This window comes from Anas platyrhynchos, chromosome 14, assembly GCF_047663525.1.
Source record: "Anas platyrhynchos isolate ZD024472 breed Pekin duck chromosome 14, IASCAAS_PekinDuck_T2T, whole genome shotgun sequence".
In the NCBI taxonomy this organism is placed as follows: Eukaryota; Metazoa; Chordata; class Aves; order Anseriformes; family Anatidae; genus Anas; species Anas platyrhynchos.
The window spans coordinates 15,392,017-15,409,265 of record NC_092600.1 but is presented as its reverse complement, the minus strand read 5'-3'; the positions used below and the strand labels follow the sequence as shown (position 1 = coordinate 15,409,265).

General features: G+C 36.1%; 1 long non-coding RNA gene across 2 annotated transcripts in view; it reads right to left on the bottom strand.

The window, feature by feature from the left end:
* LOC119718317 (uncharacterized) overlaps positions 1–17,058 on the bottom strand; it is a 54,428-nt gene extending 37,370 nt beyond the window's left edge. The window contains exons 1-4 of one of the 2 annotated variants that reach the window (XR_005269291.2): positions 16,938–17,058; positions 15,808–15,952; positions 11,773–11,826; positions 8,929–9,967 (exon numbers count right to left, since the gene is read on the bottom strand). This is a non-coding gene — a long non-coding RNA (uncharacterized lncRNA). Of the gene's footprint in view, positions 1–8,928; positions 9,968–11,772; positions 11,827–15,807; positions 15,953–16,937 lie in introns of those variants that run through there. The other variant, XR_011803356.1, reaches the window with a different exon arrangement.
* Between the last annotated feature and the right edge of the window lie 191 nt (positions 17,059–17,249).

Below are 17,249 nucleotides of genomic sequence, written 5' to 3'. Positions count from 1 at the left end.
CTTTCTACAATGAAAGCCAAACAAAATATAGACAGTGATCATCACTGACATTGGAACTACAGAATTCATGGTCCACAGGAGAGCAATTAAAATAAAGGTAAAGGAATAATCATGTTTCCTTTTAAGAGCATTCCCAGACAGAAATGTTGTGAAGTTATAACTAAGACTAAAAAAAAACTTGATTTAGAGATGCCTGTCTTATTACAGAAAGTTCAAGCCATGCACAAGCTTGTATGTGCATCTGTTTTAGTGCAAAACACTTAACCCATTGTATAGTGTAACCATGCAAGAGTAGCTACAAGTGGTTAGATTTCATAAATAGAGCTAGGTGCAAGTATTTGCATTTAATGACAACAGTTTTGGGGGTTGGTCGATTTGGTGAGTAAATGTAATCAAAAGTGGTGTCCTGGTTTCAGTTAGAACAGAATTTTCTTCCTAGTAGCTGGTGGAATGCTGTGTTTTGGCTTGGGATGAGAAGAGTGCTGATAACACCCCGTTGTTTTAATTGTTGCAGAGCAGTGCTTACACCAAGCCAAGGACATCTCAGCCTTTTGCTCTGTCCTGCCAACAGGCAGGCTGGGGGTGCAGTAAGAGCTGGGAGGGGACAGACCCAGGACAGGTGACCCAAACTAGCCAAAGGGGTATTCCATCCCATCTGGGGTCATGCTAAACAATATATAGGGGTGGCTAGCTGGGGGAGGGGGCCGGACTGCTCGGGGTTAGGCTGGGCATCGGTCAGCGGGTGGTGAGCAATTGCATTGTGCATCACTTGTTTGTACATATTATTATTAGTAGTACTATTATCACCATTGTATTATTATTATTTTCCTGTCTTATTAAACTGTCTTTATCTCAACTCATGGGCTTTACTTTCCAGTTCTCTCCCCCGTCCCAGAGAGGGACAGGGAGGGTGAGCAAACGGCTGCGTGGTGTTTAGCTGCCGGCCGGGTTAAACCACGACAAGTGGTCAATGCCTTAACATGAAAAACTTAAAAACAATTCCCTTCAGTAAACAGCTGTGTCAAATCTCCCCAAATTAGTAAGCAACAGCTACAGGTGAACTGTCTAAAAATCTGTATTCATTTTCCAAGACACTTTTCAATTAGCAAAAGGAGCAATCACAACTTTTGGATACAGTAAGGTCATACTGCATGCATATAGTCAATGCTGGCAAAGGCACACAAAATTGATAATTTCTACTGTGGCTTAGACAATACAGATTGTAAATTGCTAACTGCTATCAAGACTCCAAAGGCCCCATCCATGTATGCTACTAGACAGACACTCACTACACTAGCAATTTTTACTGTTAGAGATCTTGATATTTAGACAACTTAGGTAATTTAAGAGCTTTATATCTGGGGAAACCTGAAGTCTGTACTTTACGTCCTTAGGTGGCAACTATGAGCCCTCTTTACTCTTGTAAATCGTAGTTAACAGTAGCCTCCTGCTATAATGAGGAAGTTTTAGGGAATTTTTTTTTTCACAAATGTGATGCTCTCCTGAACTCTACAACAGGTTTATCCAAGGAGAGGACAATTCTCTTCTCAGAATTGACACTTAAGATGATCTCTCTCTAACAGAAGTCTTGGAATCTAAATATTTACAGTAAAGATGGATTTAAAATACCCATTTAATAATCAAGCTTTACAGGGCAAAATAACTCAGTGTTGATCAGTTAGTAGTATTTCAACACATTTGTTGAAATTAACTCAACTGCTTTAGGACTAAATTTTCACTTGTTTGCTCCCATCATATCAAAACTAGGTTATATCCTGAGGTGTAAAAGAACAAAGTCCTGTTGCTAAGTTATGCTCCACTTGCTAGAACTATTATTTATAGTGAAACAACTGAGTAGTTATAAAGCATTCAGGAAGATTCACAAGCTGAACAAGGTAAATAGTTTAACAGTAATAAGCAAAGTTTTTGCCTGCACAGAAAACAGAGTAGAAATTGTTTAAGCTATTTACTGACTGGATTTGACACACAGCTTATGTCCCAGCCAAAAGAGTAAGTATTTTGCCTGTTAATGAAGTAAATAAAAGGAAAAAAAATAAGTTATAGAAACCACATAATGGCAATACATTTCCACTAAAACTAAAGAAAATGAATACTACATTTCAGCTTCCAAAGGAAGAAGTCAAAAGGTTTTCAATACAAATACAAGTTCAATAGACATAATTTCCTAATTTCAGATTTTCATATTATTATTAATAATAATTTCCTAATGTTGCCTCTTATCAGGGGGAAAAATACAACGAGGTATCAGTTCTACTTCTCACTGGAACAAAGTTACAATCCATGCTCTCTAGGAAAGATCTATGAATCAATGGAATTAACTACAACTAATCTACAACTATTAACTACAAATAATCTACAACTATTTGACAATAGCTATGCAGCATATTACTAAAGGCAAAGTTTTCCAAATGAAACAGTCCTCAAATTATATATAAAGAGTGGTTTTTTTTTTGTTTCTTTTTCAGAAGAGACTGTTGTGAGGTAAGACAATAGAAATGGCACCATCTGCTAATAATCCAATTAGAGAATTTCAAAGCAACAGCTAAAAACACTAGCTGCTAGTGATTTATTTTTTAAACATATTTTTCAAGTATACCACATGGAGGTCCACATTCTAATTATGTTTTACCTTGGAAACTACAATTCATGTGATCAAGGAATAATCACATCATGGTCTAAACCAAAAGAAAAGCTTTTCCCATTTTTATCTACAGTTATGACTGAACACATCTATGGCTTTACCACCTTCTACTCCTGACTTTCTTCTCAATACGTGATAGTTAAACATATCTCAGAAATCACTTTAACCAGAATGTTGTCAGGAATGATCTAGAATATTCTCTTCCTTCTTGGTTTATGGTCAATATTTTATCAAATGCACAAAGATGATGTCAACATATAAATGTCCTACATTAAATTTTATTCTAAAAAGAAAAGAAATCAGCTTTACATTTAACTTTTCGGGGGGGGGGGGGGGGGGGGGGTGGAGGGGAGGAGGGAACTTAGATTGCAAATTGGTTGATGAGCAAAGTCACTTCATATAGAATTATCACAGTCAAATGAAAATGATTATTTTGTTTCAAGTGAGCACTAGAATTGATGGCCTGTTGAGAACTGTTCAAGTGAAAACAATCTAAACTGAACAGAGTTTCTGAAAACATAGTTTTCACTTAGAATTTATTTGAATGAATACATAATTCAAAGTTATCTGCTAACTGTAAGTAAAAAGATCTATTACAGGGAATTAAGACCAGCAATCATAATAGTAACCTACAACACTCGAGTAAGAACAATATGCCTCACGGTTGCCCCATCTCTTGTTCAGGGCAGCTTGCATTGCAGATGCTGGTAACCAGAATTCCTCATCCAAAGATTTTTTTGTCAGAATATCAATATAATACTACAAAAAGTGTGAAATAATTAAGATCTGGCTTTTGGTTACACTGGCTCCAAAATAACAAATCATCCAAGAACGTGAAGCACTATCCTGTTTAAATCAAGGAGGTGGTCTTCTAAGTTGTAGAGTTTTTGATCCAAAGTTGATTTTATGAAGGAAAAAAAAAATCTGTTAAAAGAGTTATGTCTGGAAAAAGTTTGATAGCTACATATTCTCCTGTGGCCAACGGCTGCCAAGTCATAAACCATGTCCACCATTAACAGGGTAGGCCCAATTCTTTATTTGTTCCTCTCACTTCCTTTCCCCCAGATTAACCTCCTTAACATTAACAAGTCCCAGCTAATGACATTAACACTGCTATATCAGGCTTTCGAAAGATATAACCTACTAGTGAATCAATACCTCAATTGTGATATTATATAACCATTTGGGTAGAAAAAAGAAAAAAAAAAAAAATGTAGCACATGGTACGTTTGAAAAATAATGTATCACATATGCACACAACAGATTTGAATATTTTTATTTTTCCTCAAAACTATAAGTGAAAATAGCTCAGTTCTCCATAACCAGCAGGACATTTTTCCAGGCACCTAGTTACCCATTCATGAACATTACTGATGTGCATTCTCATGTCTAAATGGACTGCAATAGGTCAGCTGCACCCAGCAATGTCAGAAATTCAGATAAGTCACTTTACTGATACTGAACTTGAGATTGTGCTGTAAAAGAAGGCACTGACAGACAAAAGTAACCATTCTCTAAATGCATCATTAACTTGCAAAGCCATTTAAATCTGATGAATTAAGAAGAAATCTAATTACCCTGAGTTTTATAAATATAAGACCAATACTGTAGCAGACCTGTGGAAATACAGGCCAGTCAGTCTCACTTTGTGCCCATCAAGATCACAGTGCAGATCCCGCTGGAAGCTGTACAAAGGCACATGGAAAACACTGGTAATTGGTGACAGCCAAGATGGCTTCTTCACTCAGGGCAAGCCATGCCTGGCAAACCTGGCAGCCTTCTATGAGGGGATTATAGCACTAGTGAGGGAAGAACAACTGACATCATCTACGTGGAATTATGCAAAGCATTTGACAGTGTCCCCCATGATAACCTTGTCTCTAAATTGGAGAGACATGGATTTCATGGATGGACTGCTCAGTGGGTAAGGAACGGGCTGGATAGTTGTGCTCAAAGAGTTACAGTCAGAGACCAGTGACAAGTGGCATTCCTCAGTGATTGGTACTGGCACTGTTTAACATCTTTATTCATAACACAGACAGTAAAACTGAGCACATGCTCAGCACATTTACCAATGACACAGAGCAATGCAGTCAGCACACTGGAGGGAAGGGATGGCATCCAGAGGGGCCTGCGCAGGCCTGAGAGGTGGGGCTGTGCAAACCTCACAGGGTTCAGCAAGGCCAAGTGCAAGGTCCTGCAGCTGGGCCAGGGCAATCCCAAGAACAGACACGGGCTGGGCCAAAAACAGATCAAGAGCAGCCTTGAGGAAAAGAATCTGAGTGTGTTGGTTGATGAGAAGCTCAACACAAACCAGCAGTGCTGCGTACTCGCAGCCCACAAAGCCAACCATACCCTGGTCTGCACTAAAAGCAGACCAGGGCAGCAGGCAAGGGAGAGGATTCTGCCCTTCTGTGCTTCTCTTGTAGGACCCCAACTGCAGCCTGCGCTCAGCTCTAAGGCCCCCAGCCCAAGAAGGATGTGAGCATATTAGAGTGAGTCCACAAGAGGGCCACAAAGATAATCAAGGGGCTGGAGCACTGCTCTCGTGAAGAGAGGATGAGGGAGCTGGGCTTGTTCAGCCTGAAGAAGAAAAGGCTCGAGGGAGAGCTTACGGAGGCCTGCCAGTACCTAAATGAGGCTTACGGGAAAGCTGGAGAGGGACTCTTTGTCCTATCACTCCATTCCCTGACCAGGGGTAATTAACTAAAAAAGGGTAGATTTAGATTAGGTACAAGGAAAAAATTCTTTACTATGAGGGGGGTGAGGCCCTGGCCCAGGCTGTGCAGGGAAGCTGTGGATACCCCACCCCTGGAAGTGCTCAAGGCCTGGCTGGGGAGGCCTTGGGCAGCCTGGATGAGGTGTTGGGGCCATGGCAGGGGCAGGTTGGGAGTTGGTGGTCTTTAAGCTACCATCTAACTTAAGCCATTCTAGGATTCTTGAAATGTGGAAGGCTAGATGTTGGTAAGTGTTGCACAAATCCCCAAATCCATCAGGACAACAGAAAACAGCATTTGCTGCTCTCACTGGAAAAATACAGTGTTTTTCTCTGAAGTTTTTAGACTTCAAGACTTATAAAACTGAAAGTCTTTTAGGGTCGATTAGAACTCCAACACAGCCCACTTTACATAATCTATGAAAAACACTGCTTGCTTTTTCTCTCAACTCTAGTGATCCCACACTAGTGGAGTATAAGCCTTGCTGCTAAAGAAATATCAGTATGGAACCACGAGGGGTAGGAAGAGTGTTGTTTTTATTATTAAAAAAAAAAAAAAAAAGTGCCTCATTCAGGCATGGCAACAGCTTACAGCTGTCCCATATCACACCAAAGTATATCAAACCCTGTATCTTCTAACCATAGACAACAGCAGAAAACTAGAATACATCAAATGAAAGTATTCATGTACATAAACAAATGCAGATATTTCCAAGACAGCTTTAAATTGGTTCATTTAAATTAGCAACAGCATAAAACTCAGTGCATGCTAGTCAACTGTGGAACGACAGGCAATATAATATGTCAACGTACCCTGGGTTTCATCACCTCCTTTCCTGACAGTATTCCTTCGTTGGATATAATTGTTACTTCTTATTCAACTATTTCTGAGTTGACAAGTATGTTTATTAGGTCAAAATTACAATCAACGTATTTACTTAATGAACCATCTGACCCTAAGGTATTTTGTGTTTCTTTCTTACTTAGATGCTTTGGGCCAGAGACTAATATACAGCTTCTTGCTTCTACTACTTGAACTATCAGGGCTTGTCTAGATAGCATCAAGGCTACTAAGATATTATCAAGACTTGAAGTGAAATGACTTGGGTTGCTTTCTCATGTACTTCTGAACTCCTGTCAACTTGTTCTGAGTAGGAAATAATGCTGCAATTGTAAGTCTTATATTCTATGTCCCATCATTTTTTAAAAAGTAGATTTCTTTTAAAACATGATTGCCATTATGAATATACATAAACCAAGTATTCAGCTGTGACATGTGTGAAGAGTTAATAAATTAGAAGTAAATTTCAAAGTAGTAAAAACAAAACTTGGGCTCAGTACTTTTGCATGTATGCATCATTGTATTAAGCTTGTCATTCCCAGCATCTCTAAGATAGATTGTTTTGATTCTTTCCCAGGATCAAAGCACAGGAAGAATTTCCTATTCATCCTCAAGATGAATTATACGACACACATTCATTCAGAACATGAATTGTTAACATTCATTACCTGCCACAGAAAATTTAACAGTATCCACTTCTAATACGTTCCAGTGCATCAAATAAGCAATGAGGAAAAACCACAAGCTGAGGATGGCAGAGAAGTCTATGAAATTAACCGTACAAATAAGTGGCTTACAGAGTGGGCAGCTACACATAGCCAAGCTTGCATTACTTATAACCTTATAAATTAGATTCAACTAGGATGCACCTAGCTTGCACCTGGTATTAATAATAATAAATCATTAAGAAACACCAGTACTCTAACAAGCATCAGTGAACTGCCTTTTTTGGTTTTGTTTTCCTTAACTTGATCACAAAGGTTAAAGCAGAACATGAGCCTGGGGTAAACAGACTTGATTACCACATTTGGAGATATTTAGAACTGAGCAGATATTCAAGGAAAGCTGTCCAAACATAATGAGCTGCAGATGAAACCTATATGCATGAGAAAGTTTAATACCCAAGCCAAGTCCAACTCCTCACAAAATGCTAAATTAATGTTAGATATACATGAGAGATACTGAATGTTAAAAATATTTTCATTTCAAGCCAGCAAAATGTATTGAGCTTATTTTTGCAGTAGACTGCTACTGTCAGTCTTCGGCCATATGCATTCAGTTCCTCATTGTTCCTGTTCTGAGTTAAAGCTTAAGCCAAAGATGGCTTCATAGACTGGAGTTTAAGAAACCCTGGTCCAATGTGATCCATCACCATTTATCTGTTTACTTGGCCTTCTATTAAAATAAAGGGGGAAAAGAGAGTCCTTTTCAAGCAGTTTATCTGTAATAGCAATGCATCTACCCACACTATAAATAAAACACCTCAGTAGTTTTCTTCATTGCCAGATTACTTTTTTTTTTTTTTTGTATGAGCAGCCTTAGCTTTAACATTTAAGTGGCATGGTTCCAATATATAACTACTGAGAAGAATATTTGACCTTATTTATTAGCAATTAGTGGAAGAATAACAGAGGATTAATTGATAGTGAGCTGCTTCACGTTGAAGTGGAAGTACATTGCTGAAGGATTAAGAATTATACTGTAAATCATACCAGTTACACTCAATGTAGCCCATTTCTCCCAACAGAAGTCAGGTAACTCCATACTATTACACTGTCCAAGATGAAAGACAGCTTTAACTCCTTCCAAGTTACATTTAAAAAACAAAATCAACTGAAACAATCTGTAAAAAAAAAAAAGTTCTTTCCATAACCAGTGGACAGAAAGACACCTCCAGAGACTTATTTGGAGAACAAGTGTTACTTATAAACTGAAACCCTCACATAAATTTGGGATATTTCTCTAGATCAGTCTCTGGAGGAGCTCTTTTAACCTATTGTTCTTAGGTGGAACCTAGAAAGACTAACATCCCTAATGAATACTCCATCCTAGGAGCATCCTTTGACAAAGCTAGCTACCTTCTGTGCACATCCCAAAAGGATGGGAGGATCAAGCCATAGAAATACTTAGAACATTTCACTAGTGAAACATTTTGTTCCTGTTTATCTCAGAAAAAAATAATTAAAAATATCAAAAAGCACTTTTATGGGGCGGTTCCCTAAATCCCTAATGATCATCCGTTCTTCATAACATATTCTAATTATCTGTGAGTTTACACGTGTGGGACAGGACATGTTCTGCAAATTAGTTGAACGCATTGTGAAAGAATTGCTGAAAAGCAGCAATTCAAGAATGGTTTTATACTATTTAACAAAAACATCTCAACAGCAAGAAAACTTCGGTGGAATAGTGAAAATCTGCAGCCACTGTGCTGCATATGAGAGCACAGGGTGTGTAAGGGTACTGTGAGTTCACAGCACAGAAGTGAGCTGGTTCATGGCACAGTATGAACAATGACATAGACTAAGCACTGCTCTTGTGCACCCCAAAAGCTAACAAAGTTAGTTGGCAGTTTATTTATAAGAAAAAGTTCAGCTTACATTATTTTCATGGTTTAAAAGGCACAGGCCAAAAAGTCATGTCAGGTCAAAACATTTGTGAATCAACCTTTGACAGTACTGGAGAAGACATCCCTCAGTGCAGTGCACTGGAGTAACCCCACAACACACTGCTACAAACTTAAACTCCTGTATTTTTTATTCAGCTCATTTACCAAGAAAAAATAATTCATACACTAAAAATACTTTAGTACAATCTGCATATTCAGTATGTGATGAGCAAATGAGATCACATATAACAGAAGATCTGATATTCACTTTAAGATTTAGTTTTCTACTTTCCTTAACTACACAATAAAGGCAAGGAGAGAACACAAATAACCAACAGACATGTCAACCAGAGGTAAAGAATTAAACAATAAATTAAGGCAAAAAACAGTAGCACAGTGCTACCAGACAAAATAGTTTTCTCTTTCTACTTAGAAAAATTGCCTTGCTTGCACATTTGATGCTGATAAATGGTTTTAAATAATCTTTGTGAACATCTGATCAAAATATGAAGTTTCACAGACATTTCAATTTAATATTAGTTGTTAGAACAATAGCACTTTCTGCAGAATAGACAGTCAATTACAGACTGACTGAAGGCAGTTGGGCTGCTGATTCAGGTTATTTCAATTCTTGTCCAGAAATCTGGACTGAATACAGACTGCTACTATGAACTGATGCCTAGTATTTGGATAGTTGTATAAATAGCTTGTTTAAAAGTAAAGTTTGCTGGAGTCCTCCATTATGTTAAGAAATTCATGCTAAAGCCAAACACTTCAGACCCCAGTTTGAAAAAGCAGAGAGCACCACCATAGGTAAATAGCTCTGTGCAAATATCTACATTTTCCTTTTTAACTGCAACTATCCATTATGTTTTGGTACCATAATATGCTAGAGGAAAGACAAATACCAAACAAAAATATAATTATTAAAAATATAATTAAGATCTAGATTTGTCAGTGTAGGTTTTATACACTGTTTCAACACATTGTTTTCCAGCTTGCTATTCTATTAAAGTTACACCACATCTATATATGCATTCTGATCATTCTGAGTAATATCCCAAATGCCTGCAAAATAAAGCAGATCTTGGTTATTTCATACAACTTTCTCTTGAGATAACGCAACCAAAATTTCTGTACCTGAAAAAACAGTATAGCAAATTATGAATGGTAATTTAAAAACAAATTATCTTCTCCTTCATTCTCAACTATAAATTATGTTAATAACCAAAATGCCTTTTACAAGACTGCTATATCAAAAATAATCAAAATAACTCTTTAACAGTTCTATTCCAAATGAAAAAAAAAATACATCTGTTTCTAATAAAGCTAGTCTACTACAAATGACTGCTTTCCACATTTTTTTTTTTTTTTTTTTTTTAAATTTTCTTCACTCACCTGTAATTCCAGAGACAAGATGCCTAAATAAAAAGAAGTTAAAAAAGGAGGAAGCAGCTCTGACAGCTAATGAGTTCTAGGGTCTGGATTATTTGCACGTAATAGGCTAACGATCAGAAAGGAACAAATTATCTAGAAGCCAAAATATGTGAGGACCTGTAATGCCTACACTGAAGGCCAGGATCTTCAGAACTCTTGAGGAGAGGCATGTGCTCAACATTTAAGTATCTCAAACACTACTTGTTTGAAGATGCCAGCCAAAAATATTAAATCAAATGTGCTCCAATTCTTTTAACTCATATTCTATTGGAAGGAGTATTAATTACACACCCTTTTGCCAGTTTTGTGCCTAAAAATTAAACACATTTGATTATATTCCCCCTGAAGGAAAAGTAGGAGTAAAGAAGCTATTACAAAGGTGCATAAGGAGTCAGCATAAGCTCTCTCAAAATAAAACCTGTGGTAAACAACTGAGTCAGTGGATGATTCTTCCTACTCCTCCCATCACATTTAAAGTTTGCCTAAGGAAAAGCCTTAATTGGGACTTGCATTCTCTAACTGGGAAGTGACTGCCAAAACAGTTTGTGCTAGATTTTATTTTATATATATAAAATATATAAAAGTACTTTTTAGAAGCAACCTGAGATAATGCAATCTGTTAAATTTAAGGTAGGGCTTAAGTGATACTTAAAAGTTAAGTAATTAATGTTTTTCTTTTATTTGGTAGTGTATTGCACTTGTGTGACACAACAGGACAGAAGAAGAAGTAATATATCCAATATTAACTTGGTTCAAGTTCCACACCAGGCTGTCTGGCTTCAGAGAAAACTATTTTGTGTTGAGAAAACCTCTAAAAACAGTAGAAAATTTCACAGAAGATGCATGCTAAAGACCCATCCTGAGGTCTGTCAGGATCATCTTGCAGGAAGCTGAACTCAATGCGGTGAAGCCAGCCCATCTGCATGGTGCAAGTATAAACTATTTAGTGAAGGTACTACATGTACATGAAAGTAGAAATGTACCTTCCTTGTCATAGTCACTCTAAAACTAATCATACTTGCAGAAAAAAAAAAAAACTTAAAGCAAAAATCTATTAGCTTTTATGAGACAAGATAAAGGCCCCAGGGCAACTTATTATGCTTTAAAAGAGAAGACTGTAGAGATTATTATCCTATATATGGGAGAAAACTAATGTAGCATTCATTTCCTTTTTTGACAAAGTTTATAGTAGTTATTTCCATCTCTACTATTACACATTGCTGGATGGATCCAAGAAATATTCAGTGGTTTGACTTAGGCAAGCACCTTAAACTAGATGACTAATACCCTTCTCCCAGAAGATATGGAAAAATCTCACTGAATAACATGTTATACTGATCAGCTAAAGCAAACTTTTAAGATAGACCGGTGGTATCAGTCTACTTGATTGGTTGGACACATCAAATTTGACATGGAACTTAGTTATAATATAGGTGGCTTGCTTATAAAAGTGCCTCCTAATGAGTAAATAATATTTGAAAAGTGCTTAAGAGCACGACTACACTTACTGTTTTTTCTTCTTTTTTTCTTCTTTTTTTTCTCCCCACTCCGCAGATTCCTGCCTGTATAGGAAAAGTGAAGGGCTTATCTTCCAAAAACTCTGAATAAAATGGAAGTCTATACAGCGCAACAAATTAATCTCACACAAATTTAAAGCATTTGGTCTATAGAGAAATTTACTCATGCAAGAACCAATGCAACTTTGGTTGAGTTAAACCCTCTTCCACATCTGTTTGCTCTTTGAATGAGCGAGCAAGTATATTGGAATGGCAAAGACTTAAAGGTGAACAAATCTCCTCAACTGATAAGATGTAGTTTGATTTCGTAACTTCAAAGTCATAGCATGAATTAGCTTTCTACTATGCCACACTAAATATAACATTACTCAGCTCACACAAAATACTTGCAAGTCAATTCACAAAACACAGCATAATGGCTCAGAGAAGTTATTCCACACATCATGGATTGACAGAGAATACAAACCCTATATGGAAAACCTTTAAGCTTCCATTTCTGAAGCCTAAATTCACTCAAAACATGATTAGAAAATAAAAAAATCAAAAGGAAAATCGTCCATTAAGTTAATATGGAATTATGTCATGTGAAGTACCACCCCCTTCACTATGCTGTCCTAAATTCCTACAATTAGGTCTAAATGATAGAGCAGTGAAGGTAGAGTTTAAAAAGGCCTTAACAAGAAAAACTGTAACCTTTGCAATGAGTCATTTAATCAGAAAGCAGGAGTCAGAGTTGCACAGAACATGACACTTAAGATTATCACTTCAGGCTGGATTAGTTTTAAAATCATTGTAAATCATTTCCCTGAAGAGTTACAGAAATGCTTTTATTAGTGTTATCAAAGAATCAAGCAATCAGGGACAGGAAAAAAAAACAACCAAGTTCTTCAATTGCAGCACTGATTTACATCCAATTAAATAGTTCACAACCACAGCACTAGCATCTGTACTTCCCTCACCAAACCTATTGACTCTAACTACAGTATATAACCACAGCTGGCAGACCAGTGAGAAAAAGTCTGCATGTACCATGATAACAAGCCAAGAGTTGGAAGAGAAAGCACCTGGCATTGCTGGAGAAAACCAGCAGTTAGCTCAAGAGCTGAACAAGAGAGAAAGCCTATAAGACACCATAAAATAAAGATAGAGGAAATGCAGACTGATTAATTTTGTTGCACATGTAAGTCACATGGCTTTGTATCTGTGGCTGTCAGCATTTAAAAGCATCCAAAAGAAAAATCAAAAACCAACCCTGTGGACAAATGGAACATCTTGGTTGTAGACCAGAGAATATGAACATCATCTGAAGTGCCTTCATCATTTTTTTTTTTTTTTTTTTAAATATATGCATTCAAAATGCAGGTTAAAAGCTGGTTAGGTGCTAAGGGGGGTTTCAAGAAAGCTTACAAGATTAAAGAATTACACAGAAGGGAAACTGCAAATAAAACAATTGTGAAACCTACTACAGAGTCAAATGGAATTAATGGGGTTCAAGAAATGGTACCAGTTCTACTAATTCACATTTTATTTTCATAGCTGAGGAGCATGGGAGGACAAACTATCTTCTGCTTGAAGTCCCAAGTCCCAGCTTCACTCTAAGTTGAGGAAAGCACATCTGTTTTGGTATCTATCACAGATAATACACTGTGCAGCAAAATAAGGGCATTTTCACTTCATGATTACTGCTGTTTCTATAACATAGAAACTGGACTTCAGATTGTAATTCTTTCTTATGACCCAGTAAGCTACATATTTGAATTAGCAGAACAAAAAAGATTTAACTTCATTTCTATTTATAAGCTGTCTATGCAGGATTTTACTAAGAGAAACTTTCCTCTAAAGGAATAGAAAACTGAACAGCACAACAGCACATAGGCAGAAGACAGTATTTCCACCATTCAACCTTGAATAACAGAATAAAATTAATGGTAGAGGCAGACCTGCCATAAAAGCAGCTTATTTAAATAGTCCAAAACAGGTGATGAATAAGAAGATACTAAGAGATACTAAAATTTTAGGTAAACAGGATGAATGCAAACCTCATTGTGAACTCACCACACGCAAAAATATATTCAGGACAGAACACAAATTTTTCAGCAGACATTGAAACCAAGTGGTACTCACATTCTAGCTAAATTACGCATATAAGAAATGGAGCCAGGTAAAGCTCCAGTTCAGGGTCCTGGCTTACCCAAAGAATCAAAACGAGTAAGCCTACCTTAGTACTTTATCATAGTATTTAAAAAAAAAAAAAAAAAAAAAGCTTTGCATTTGGAGAAAGACAGTGACATCCAGTGGTACATTAGTTAATCAGGACTATCTTCTTCATTACTTTTGGAGATATTGTTAAAGTCCTATTAGATAGTATCATTTACACCAAAGCTAGATTTCAGCTGCTAAGGTCAGCACACAACTTAAAAGGTCCCAAGACATTACATAGACATATAACATACCACAGGTTAAAAAAAAAAAAAAAAAAAAAAAAGAGCAAACATGGTTTACTGTTCTTTGATATGATCAGTGTGGAAAAAAAAAAAAAAAAAAAAACAACAACCACGAACTGTTAACACTTTTAACACTTAACAACACTGTACCTCAAATTCTTAACAGAGGTTAGCTGTTTCCGCTGCTACAATCATGAAGAAATGGCTATTTAATGAACACAAACATAACAATATCTGCTAATTCATACTTTATGTTACATATATGTATATATTATATGAATAGCATATTAATATAGTTTAGCTACACAAAGTACAATATCCTGATAAAGAGTACAGGAGAACCCAGGTGAATCACTAAGTTAAATGAATGCAATGGGGGGGGAAAAAAAAAAAAAAAAGAAAAAAAAATGATCTAAGTTACGTTTTAGCTTCCCTACCACTTTAATCTTCATTACTGAGAGTCTTTCAAGTAGAACTGCTTTCCATCATACTGAATAGAGAATAGCACCCCCACAGTTTTTATTATGTAGTTATCTTATGACATTCTACAGTGGGGCAGACTCCTTAGTACTGATTGAGAGCCGAATAATGTGACCATTTTCCTCCTTTACTAATACTGAGGCAATCCCCAAAAGGAAGGCTACATAGTTTGAGTAAAAAGTGTCTCAGTGCTGACAAATGCTTGCATTTCTACTTCTAGCTGAAGAAAGCATATGTTATTACTGCTGAGATATTCTATCTTCTGCCCAATTTCAAATTAGTACTTTTAGGAAACAGAGCCTGAGTTGTGACTTGTGCCAAAAATACACACACCTCAATTTATATATATATATATATATATAAATTGGTAAAATTATATATATCTAAATGTACATATATAAATTGGTATTTTAGCATGTAATTGCTATATAAAGTGATATTAGTTTTCTGAAGTGGTATGTTTGGCCCTACAGAATGTGAAGTTACTTGTGTTTGAATAGCACATCTAGACTAATTTTGGCTGAAGTAAGACTTCATAAAAGCAGATGCACTGCTTCACACTGCACGACACAGGAAGTCTTTCCCTTTGTGCTAACCTTTCAAGCTATTCATGGAATTTGGGCAAAAAGATCTATTATATTGTTAAAGACACTATAATCATAAATACAAAGCAGAAAATATTACTACAGTCCATGTTCACTGAAACATTTTTTGAACCTTTGCACTCTAAACTTACAAGATTAAACAGTTCTATACATTAAGGTACATCATAAACATTACTTAGGATTTTGGAATTGAAACTAGGGTTATGCTGCTGATTTTCCATTAAAGCTATCAATTACTGTCATTACGTAGTAAAGACGTTAGGACTAAAAGTCCCAGAATTTTGCCAGGCTAAGCATGTATACAAAGGACACATTCAAATGATTAGAACCTTCCATTTTATCTTTCTAAATTATCTTATTTTTATTCAATACTACTTGTTCCCCTACTTCTACTTCTCCTCTGTTTTCAACAACAAATAAGCTAAGAAAACAATTCTGGTAGTGGGGATGGGTGGGGTGTTGGATCACAATTTTTTATTTATTTATTTTTTACAAACCTTCTGAAGTCGTAAAGAAATCTTTTAGCTGTTTGCTGTCAAGACTTTTACAGGTCCAGTCATTTTGAGCCTGCCAGTCACAGAATGAAGCTATTGAGTTGCTGTGGTTGATGACATGCTTGTAAACTGGCAGGGAAGCAGGCAGCTGAAAAGAAATTTAGATACTGTATGACATACCTTAAGGCCCCTTAAAACTAGTAACTTTTCAGTCTGATAATTCTCAATGGGAGCTGTCAGGTATCAGATGTTATTAGACTCATTAACTTTAAGAGCATCAGGTTTTGTCCAGTTCATGCAGTCTCACATAACATTATACACTTCCATGCTGAAAACAAGACCACTTGATCCTAAATAGTAAAAAAACACATCCATCAGTTCCACCTTAAAAGCATTTAATTGCTTTTACTTTTTAAGAGGGGCTGGCACAGGGATAAGCATTGAAAGTAAAATCACAAGAAATTAAATCAAAAGCTGGTTAAAAGCAATTATAAAAATGGGAAAAATTGAAGTGAAATGAAGTACAGCTCAATTCATTTGTCTTCCTTGTTACAGCCTAGGATAAACACATTTAAGCTTACCAAAATAGGAATATTGAACAGTGTTGATACTAATTTAGGATTCTAGAATTTCAAGTTTTAGTTGGTTATAGAGCAATGAAACTTGATCGCTGGTAACATTACTTATTATGGTTTGTGCATACCTATGTAAGATGACCCCAAACTATTCCTATATCATGTTGTTTATAACATTGCTTTTATGCATAATGTGTGGTTGTGTTTTGAACTTTAAGGAACTCCTTCAAGAAACAACTCAATTTTGCTTTTTCATGACAACACCTTTAAGCATTAAAATATAGCTCTTAAAGCTTACCAGTAGCTTTAAAAGAAAAAAAAAAAAAAAGAAAAAAAAAAACAGTAGTTTTTACCATGTTTGTCAGTCATATATCTCTCAATTAGCACTTTCAGAAAGTACATACTAAACAACAAATAGATGTATAGTATTCCTTAACAGGAAACTCATTATAGCCTTTTAAAATTTTCAAACGCTACCTAACAACAGTGAAAAATCTTATGAAACAATAAAATTAAGACAGTAAACTACAGTTGAAGATTAGCCTAAATTAACATTACTAATGGTTAACAACAATAGTTAGACAAAAACAAATGGAAAAAAAAACAAACACAAGTTGGTTAGTACATGCTTGTTCTCTCCCTACTCTTATACAAAACTCCTAATCTAACATAGATTTGGGAAAAATGAAGGCATTTTATAGTAAGCCTGAAAAGGGGTTCAGGTGAAAGCTAAATTGGTTTTGATAGCTAAAAACCTAATGAGTTCCAGCTTGGAAAGCTGATTAAATGTTATATTCCATTTCATTCGAAATGCACAGTAACAGTGCTATAAATCCTGTCCAAAATGTATTGAAAAAATGTAATCATGTA